Raw genomic sequence first — 9129 nt, forward strand, 5'->3', positions numbered from 1 at the left:
ACTGAGGCAAAGAACTCATTGAGGAGTTCAGCCTTGTCCCCCCTGTCCGTCACCAATTGCTTCTGCCCATTTAGCAAGGGTCCTATTCCACCCTGGGCCTTCCTTTTACTCCCTATATAGCTGAAAAACAATTTCTTGTTATCCTTTACTTGGGATGCCATCCTCAGCTCCATGGTAGCTTTGGCCTGTCTAACTGCCTCCCTACAAGCGCGAGCAGAGGAGGTATACTCCTCTTTGGTAATCTCTCCCTGTTTCCACTTTTTATGTGATCCCTTTGGGCCCGTAGGCTGCCCTGGATTTCTCTGGTCAGCCAGGGAAGCTTTCTGGCCCCTTTCCCTCTTTTTCCTCGCATCGGGATCATCTCCCTCTGTGCCCAAAGGATCATTTCCTTAAGGCATAGCCACCCTTCCTGGGCTCCCATCTCTTCAAAACTCCTACTCTGCAATGCGTCCCTTCTTAGGACATAACTACTCTTCATATAAACTGGCAAAGCTATGGAGGGTGCTTAAACATCTGGAATTGAGGGTCTAGGGACCCTAAACCTATACTCCACTGGTCTCCACTCATTTGCTTCACTGCTCTGTCCTAAGCATCCCTATTATTAATGCTACTACATCAACATCTGATCAAGCATTTAGTGTCAAGAGTGGCAATGTGCCATAGGCTTATTTAAATGCACAGAAAGTGTAGGCTTATTTAAATGCATTTAGTATGGGAAGCAGTAGGCGAGAGAAAAGGAATGCAGCCACAAGTCCAGTAGCTGCATGTAGTGAATGACAATGAGACGCAGTTTCCTACACTTCAGTACTGCAGGACACACCCAGCTGAATTCTCACATAAATCAAGGGACAGGTCAAGCTGATTAGACAACCTACTAATAAGCTTAATCCACCACTTCCCTATCAGTTTTCATATCAGTTTTTTGGCAGCCTGTTTGTAACGTGTTATTTTCAGATGCTCAAATTCTATCCCATTCATCTTTTGCCTCTCACTTTCTATTAATGGCCTATCAAACATTTGCAGTCTCATTTCCAAATCCTGTGCCAAGCTGGCCACTGATACAGTATGAAAACTCATTAGCATTCAGTTGCGTCTAACGCCGTTCTTCAGATACTTCTTGAATCGCATCCCCATCGGAACATTTCAGAAAGGTTTACAATTCAATGCTCTAACACTCAAATTACATATTGCTGATGATGACTGTTACTCCAAAAGCCAAGTACCATTCTTCTGCGAAACAGATCTTGCCAACTCTCAAATTCTGCTCCTTGGACAAGCAGGTTTTTGTGCAAGTATATAAAATATAAGCTAAAAAGAAAAAAAGGAACCAGTAACTGCCAATAGGTTCTTCTGATCCAACAGAAACAGGACTACCAGGAAAAGTCCAATTCAGCCTGCTGCTTCCTGAACTGAACTGAATGCAAAGCCTGCACTGCCTCCAATAGCCTACTGTGCCTATTGCATCAGAAATGCTAAATCCCAATCACAATCAAAAGTCTTTATACGAAAGAGAGAAAACTAGATTATAAACTGGAAAATACACAGATGTGGCACTCCCTGGTGTTGTGTACCATAGGGTCACAAGGACAATATGACTGAAAAAAAGAGAGAGAGATAAACAGACATACCACAATAAATACAAGTGAACCCAATTCTTTAAAAAATATTTTCATAGGTCGGAAGGGACCTGAGCAGATCATCAAGCCCAAACCCCTGCCATGGCAGGAAAGAGTACTGGGGTCAAACGACCCGGCGAGGTGTTCATTTAGCCCCCTCTTAAAGACCCCAGAGTAGGAGCCAGCACTTCTCTTGGAAGTTTGTTCCAGATCCTAGCCGCCCTGACAGTGAAGTAGCACCTCCTGATGTCTAGTCTGAATCTACCCTCTGCCAGCTTGTGACCGTTATTTCTAGTCACTCCTGGTAGTGCTCGGGGGAACAGGGACTCCCCCAATGCTGGCTGGTCCCCCCTGACTAGTTTGTACATGGCCACTAGATCCCCCTCAGCCTTCTCTTGTGGAGGCTGAACAGGTTCAGGTCCCTTAGCCTCTCCTCGCAGGGCCTGCCCTGATCATGCAGGTGGCCCTCCTCTGGACCCTCTCCATGTTGTCCACATCCCTCCTGAAGTGCGGCGCCCAGAACTGGATGCAGTACTCCAACTGCGGCCTGACCAGTGTCACAGAGGGGGAGGATCACCTCCTTGGACCTGCTTGAGATGCATCTGTGGATGCACGACAAGGTACGGTTGGCCTTCCTGACCGCATCCCCACACTGTTGGCCCATGTTCATTTTGGCATCAATAATGAATCCAAGATCCTTTTCTGCCTCTGCACTGACAAGAAGGGAGTTCCCCAGCCTGTAGGTATGCTGCTGGTTCTTCCTCCCCAGGTGCAGCACCTTGCACTTGTCAGTGTTGAAACCCATCCTGTTCTCATCCGCCCACCCCTGTAACCTGTGTAGGTCCAATTGCAGCCTATTCCTCCCTTCTAGCGTGCCCACTTCTCTTCACATCTTAGTGTCATCTGCTAATTTGAACAGGGTGCTTTTTACCTCCTCGTCCAAGTCGCTGATGAAGATGTTGAACAGTGCAGGCCCGAGAAGCCTCTTTGAAAAGAGCCAGAATATCACTGGTTTAGTGTCTTTGCAGGTTATTTAAAAGTTCAGCAAATGAAAACACACAGTAGTAATACTCACTTGTGATATGCTGAACGTTTAACAAATGCTTCATACTGCCTGCTTTAATTTAAGTCAAGACACAGCACTCAGTTTGTACAACAGCAAACCCTGAAGTAGTGCTTTCAAGACAGCAGGAGTAGAAATAAAATTTAAAACCACCACTTCTAATTAAGTAAAAAATGTTGCCTAAAGAAATCCTATATTAAGACTAAGGGCATTACTTTCAAAGCCTCTAAGGACCTGCAGCACCTCCTGACTTTTGGAGTCACTGCACTTTTGAGGAAAGTTGGCCTGTGTGTTGTATAAAGGAAAGTCTGAACAAAGACTACACGCTAAGGTGCAAGCCCAGATCCTCAACAGATATTTAAGACTTAAGCTTTTGTCTGAAAATTGAGTCTTGAAGTCCTCAAATCTAACAGCTGAAATGCTACCGTCTTGGACAGATATCAAACAGGTGAGAAGCTCAAGTTCAGAGATTGGCAATTTAAGTTACACACAGATGCAGCTTCCAAAAAGGAGCATCAGGAAGAAATGCTTTAGTGGGAACTCAAATTTAGTTTTACATTTCCGATCAATTCAGCATCTGTTGAAGATTGCTAATTCTTAAGTCAACAGGAATAATACCAAGCATTCTGATGTTTAGTAGGTGGGACAGTATTTAAGAAGTACCAAATTTCCCTTCCCGCTTTCAGTAAGAGTTTCTTTGTGTGAGCAGATCTTAGCTTTGTGGCACAGACCATGCAAATATACATGCGTCAACAATATTTTTAAGAAGCACCAAATTTCCCTTCCCGCTTTCAGTAAGTTTCTTTGTGTGAGCAGATCTTAGCTTTGTGGCACAGACCATGCAAATATACATGCGTCAACAATATTCTAATCTAACCATACCACAAACAATTTCTTAACTCAAGCGTAACAAAAATGAAGACTTCACATTATTAAGACAGCTCAAGAAACTGAGTTCAGATGCACTGGGCATTCTACTCGTGCCATTAAAAAAAGCAGTGCATTTTTTTACATTGGTAAGGAAGCAAGAGCTACCCATGCCCCATAATGCAATGATGAGTAAAAAAGACTGGCTGAAGAAACAACAAACAGGGGACGAAAAAGGAGGAGATTGAGACACAAATCTGTTCTGCTAAACGGCATCCTGCTTAACAGAGAGAAAATAGCATACCCGTGCCAAGTAATATCATGTCTGGAATGGTCAGACTGTAATCTACTCCAGCATTAGGAACCATACACAATTAACACTTTAGAGTCCTAGTCTGTTAATGAAAAGTAAACAGTTAATTAGTTTGCAGGGACCATGTGAAGCAAGATGCATTTAATGTTTAAAAGCAGATGCAAGTGACCACTCATCACACCACGTGGGCAGAGTGGGTGGAAGGCAGCCAGGAGCTGAAGCTGGACCCCCATGCACTGGGGCAGGAGCTGCACAGCTGTAGCTTCCCCTCCTGGAGTTGCATAGCAGGGGCAGGAGGGGAGAAGGAAGAGCCCTGCTGGGAAGTTGTGCATGCTGGCTGGGGCTGTGCTGTCAAAAGGCATCGGCAGGAGCATGAGGTGGGGCTGGCTGCCCTGGGCAGGGCTCAGCCCCGAGCAGAGTGCCACAGGTACAGGCATGGGCCGTATACAAACCAATTGGATTTGGCCCGCAAGTCATATTTTGTCCACCCCTGATTTAGCATCTAAATTTGTCCTTGTTACAGCTGAAACAAAACAGTTCAACTTATTTCAAACACACTTACCAGGAATAGTGGATCAGTTACCAGAAACAGCTTTGTCATGGGTTGCTGCTGTATTATAAACATATTGGGCTGAATTTCATATCTCCCTGAAGTCATAATGTAATGCGGGCACACTTATGACACAGAAGACTTCTACTTACTTTGATCAGCATAGTTTTTTGCTTTCAGTTCAAGCTGTCGAGTTTGTGACTCCAGCGCTTCCACTCTGATCTGCAAGTCCTTTTTCTCTTGTTCTTGAGAATCTTCAAATTCAATGAATTTCTAACAAAAAATGAATAAGATATTGGCTAGTGAGGTTAGATTTTGAGCAAAGGAGTTAAATATTTTGCTACGGCTATGTGGGTTACGTACTGAAATTCCACTGAAATACAAAGGCAGTCATACGCTGAACTCCCTCTGAGAGCTGCAGGCTAAGTTTTATCGCAATAGTGAGTAGCTGGTTGTACTAACTGAGCAACTTTTTCTGAATCCACTGAAGTTATAGAACTTTACACAATTTAGGCTCAGAGCATTCATTCTCACTAAAATGCATACATCTTCAAAGCTTTGGGTCACCTAAGCTACACTGATCACATTTTTGCTCTTGATTCTGTACAATCCTGTTCTATGCAGGTAGTGAAAAGGGCACCAAGGGCAGCAGGGAACTCAAGCCAATGTATTTCTTCCCAGCTCCCACTGCGATAAAGGGAAATGACTAAGCTTGATATCCATGATTACATCCCGCCTCTCCCATATGAGTGCGCATCCTGTTTGTCATTTCAAGATTAAGAAAGAACACCTATTCAGGATTTACATTAAGTGGACACAACCGATGTTAAATAAAGCACACACTCCATAATCCAAATTAAAAGTATTGTGAACAGTGTTTATATACCAAAGGTTACAAAAAAGCAAAATACACAGAGTCCTGAAGATCTGTGAAAGTAAGGTAAGAAGTAATCCAGTTATTGACAGTATAAAATCAGATAGGTTATTAGCTGTTATTACTTGTCATTCCTATTTGGGCCTATAAAGATAGGAATGAAGTGCTTCTAGGAACATGACCAAGTCAAATGGCCTGCATAAGTCAGCAATTTTGTCTTCACAGCAACCTAGGAAGGTAGCCTTCAGAGGCAAACTACACCTGTAAGACTGACCTGAATACTCACACATCTTATTTCATGTAGCACTCCAGTACCCATTTATGGAACATTTTTTGTCCAACTTAGCTCCCACAGTCACCTGGGCAGCAACATGCTACCTAAAAAACGTAAAAGTCCACTCAGGAACTACAGGACCTAGTCCTCTGCAACCTATTGTGGTTCTCTTCAACCCCAAGCAGTTGCTTTCCAGTACAAAGTATGAACATAGAGCCAGTGCAGTGTCCCGAAATCCACTGAAACATGCCTGCCTTGAAAGCTAGGGGGAAAAAAAAAAAAAAGATTATGCTACAAACTCTCAACCTAGGGCTGCTGCCAACCTGTCAGAAACACAGCCAGGCATCTATCAATATTTAATGCCTTTATTGCCATACAATTCCTTAGAGTGTTTAACTAGCCTAGGAGAGAAGGTCACTATATTGGTCCAAGTCCCTACTACCTTAGTCCATATCTCCAAAAATCCATTATAAGATTAAATAATTTTATTAAGAGTATTATGCAAAATTAAGTCCTGCTGTTCTCTCCTGCTTGCCAGGATGTCTCATTTATTTGGGGATGTTTATTTTTAGAATATTTTGTAGCTTACTGATGGCATCTTACACACGGATCAAGGTTTCAAATCATTGCTATGACTTGACATTCAACAACTGAGCCTGACCACAAGCTTGAGAAAATGTTTTTTTGTTGTTGTTGTTTTTTTAATGTATAATGATTAAAGATGGCAAGGTATACTTATGTTCAGTCAACTCGCATTTACAAATCGTATTAGTTTTATCATTAAATAGGGCAAATGCATCCAGCTCTCTCAGCAAAATCCTAAGAAGTCGGTTTGTTTCACGCAACTCTTGACATAGCTTGTCCTTGTTCACATATTGAACGAGGCATAAACATGCAGTAGTAATAATATCATGTGCATGCCTTGGGAGCACAGCAACAAACAAAGCTGTATTTATATCATCAAAAGCTTAAAAACCACAACATTTTTTAGGTGCTTAATTTGATTCTTTCACCTATGTAGCTGGACATCACGTAGCTTGGGTTCTCTACAGTCTGAACGTGTCCTTCGTGTTATAGTAACCAATACCCCACAGCTCACCCAGTTCTTATTTTAATATTCAATACATAAATGCTGGAAGCCAGAGAAGATAGTATTACACAGCGGAGTAAGGCTCACGTTCTAAAACTGTTTCCTTCCATCTTTTAATAGACTGACATGCAAGACTCACACAACACGGCATGAGGAAGCAGTCAGAATTATGTAGGCCAATAAACTAAATTCGTATTTGGACAAAGTATACGCACAAGATATATAACAGTTTAGTACCTAGGTCTCGCACTGACCCTCCACACATGGGTAAAAACTTCACCCATCACCCATGTTATGAAATGATTTTCTAATGAGCTCAAAAGTTCCTTTCCAAGATTTATTCAAACTCACCCACCTATCTAAAGTAAAGGTACACTGAAAATGCCCAGAAAAACTGTCCTTCATGGAAGGCAATCAATTTCAGTAAACAAACATACACAACAAAAAGCCTAAGATGTGCATTTCCGTTGCAAAGCAGAAAGTACAGTCTGCCCTATAATCCTGATCTAATCAAAATAAATGTTTCTGTACAGGAACACAGGCCTCATGACAACTTAACCATCTCTTACCTTCCTCTTCACCTTCTCAGCCACTGCTTACCTTGCTATTCACCTCTCTCAACCTTCAAATTAAGCTTGCTTGAGAAAAAGTTGCAACAGCAAAAGTAGATGCCTTAGTTCTCAATCATCAACTAAATAGCACAGACACCCAAATACTCAAAAAATCCACAAATGTATTAAAAGCATAATACATGTGCTTTTAATATTAGACATTAAGGTTCTCTCTCTCTATTTTAAGATCATGTATTATGGGAGTAATGTAGGATACTATCACAAGCAGGTAACACACAAAGCCTGCACAACTGAAAGGAGAAGGGACTTAAAATATGAGAAACAATATTCAAGATTTAACACCATCTACCCAAACGGTGTGAAAATAAGACCAGCAACAGAAAAGTCTTGCTTCAAAAAAAAAAATCAGGAATTCTAAAAATGAGATGGATAGCTTGCAAGCTTTTACACCCAGCTATGTCCAAAAAACAAGGCAACAGGCCTATTTTCCGCTTTGCAGCTTTTATAGTCTTTCCTGTTAGTATTCCAATGTAAATATTTTTTTTTAATTTTGACAAAGTAACTAACTGATCTAGAATTCAGCTGGCAGCATGTCTTAAATTACATCATGAAAAGCTTCACTCAAACAAACATAGGATGGAAAAATCCTTGAATCCATTCTTCTGTTACAATCGAGAGGAAAAATATGCAGCTTCTGTACCTCCACTAACTACAGCAGTATGGCATGGCATGAGAACTGGGGCAGCTCTTCAAGGAGGAGGACCCCAGGCGGCATGATGCTCTATAGACCAAAAAGAGAACCTTCAAACTTAATTATAACCTGCTGCAGTTATCCAATCTTGAAGGGAAGACATATGCATCCCATTTTACTCTTTATTTTGTTAACATCGCTATGTTCCCACCAACATCAAAGAACAATGGTAAAACAAGCTTTCTTACCAAATCACCTCATCAGGAGATCAGGTAAAAAAAAGTCTGCCTTTTCCATTATCAATGAACATTCAGAAGACTGTTTGGACTTGCTAAAAGGGATCTTGTTTGTAAGTGGGTTTAGAATTACACTATCTACAATACACTCCCCATTCTCTCTTTGCTGCATAGTTCAATTAGCAGATTTCAAGCTGCAATCCAGGTGCACTGGTGGTCTGGGGAACCTTCAATGAACCTGAGAGTCAGCAGGCCACCTGCCATTCCTTGTTTCAGGCTGCTGACAGAAGGCTAGGCTGAGAAAGTAAATGGAAATGAATAGGAATTGACACACAGGAAGGTGGTAATGATACATAAGGAGACTACTTCCAGCCAGGTGCCTGTCCAGTCTCCTCTTAAAGACCCCCAAGGTAGGGGAGAGCACCACCTCCCTTGGAAGCCCATTCCAAATTCTGGGGTCACCCTTACCATAAAAAAGTCCTTCCTGATGTCTAATCAAAACCTGCTCTCTGTCAGTTTGTGGCCATTGTTTCTAGTTACCCCAAGGGGCACTCTGGTAAACAGACCATCTCTTATTCCTTGCTGTCGTCCCCCCACACCAATGAATTTATAGATGGCTACAAGATCACCTCTATGAAATCTACTTGGAGACCAGAGATACTCCCAAAACTGGGACAGTCAAACAAATATCTGGGGAATCATGAAGGGGGTGCAGCAGGAAGAGAAACCAGACTAAAAGTCATGTGTGCTAACGAGAGGTGGATGACATGCAAAGCAGTTTTAGAAGAACGCAAATTGAATGTGTGAAAGAAAAAGGTTTATTTTTCTCATAAGCATTCTTCCCACATTATGCATTAAGACAGGGGTCAGCAACCCCTGGCACGTGTACCAAGCATGGCACACGAGGCCATTTTGCTCGGCGCACCACCACCGGCCTGGGCTCTAGGCGGCTGCTTCCAGCCAACAAGCCTGGGCTGCGCCCA

The 9129-nt window shown here is 42.3% G+C and overlaps 1 protein-coding gene across 1 annotated transcript in view; it reads right to left on the minus strand.

Annotated features, from left to right (window-relative positions):
- The window catches only part of SPAG9 (sperm associated antigen 9), a 92479-nt gene extending 87901 nt beyond the window's left edge, over positions 1–4578 (minus strand). Inside the window, exon 1 of the mRNA XM_025199165.1 lies at positions 4562–4578. The gene's annotated coding sequence lies outside the window, so the exon portion shown is untranslated. The remainder of the gene's footprint in view (positions 1–4561) is intronic.
- Between the last annotated feature and the right edge of the window lie 4551 nt (positions 4579–9129).

The sequence above is a fragment of the Alligator sinensis genome, unplaced genomic scaffold (genome assembly GCF_000455745.1).
Source record: "Alligator sinensis unplaced genomic scaffold, ASM45574v1 scaffold876_1, whole genome shotgun sequence".
In the NCBI taxonomy this organism is placed as follows: Eukaryota; Metazoa; Chordata; order Crocodylia; family Alligatoridae; genus Alligator; species Alligator sinensis.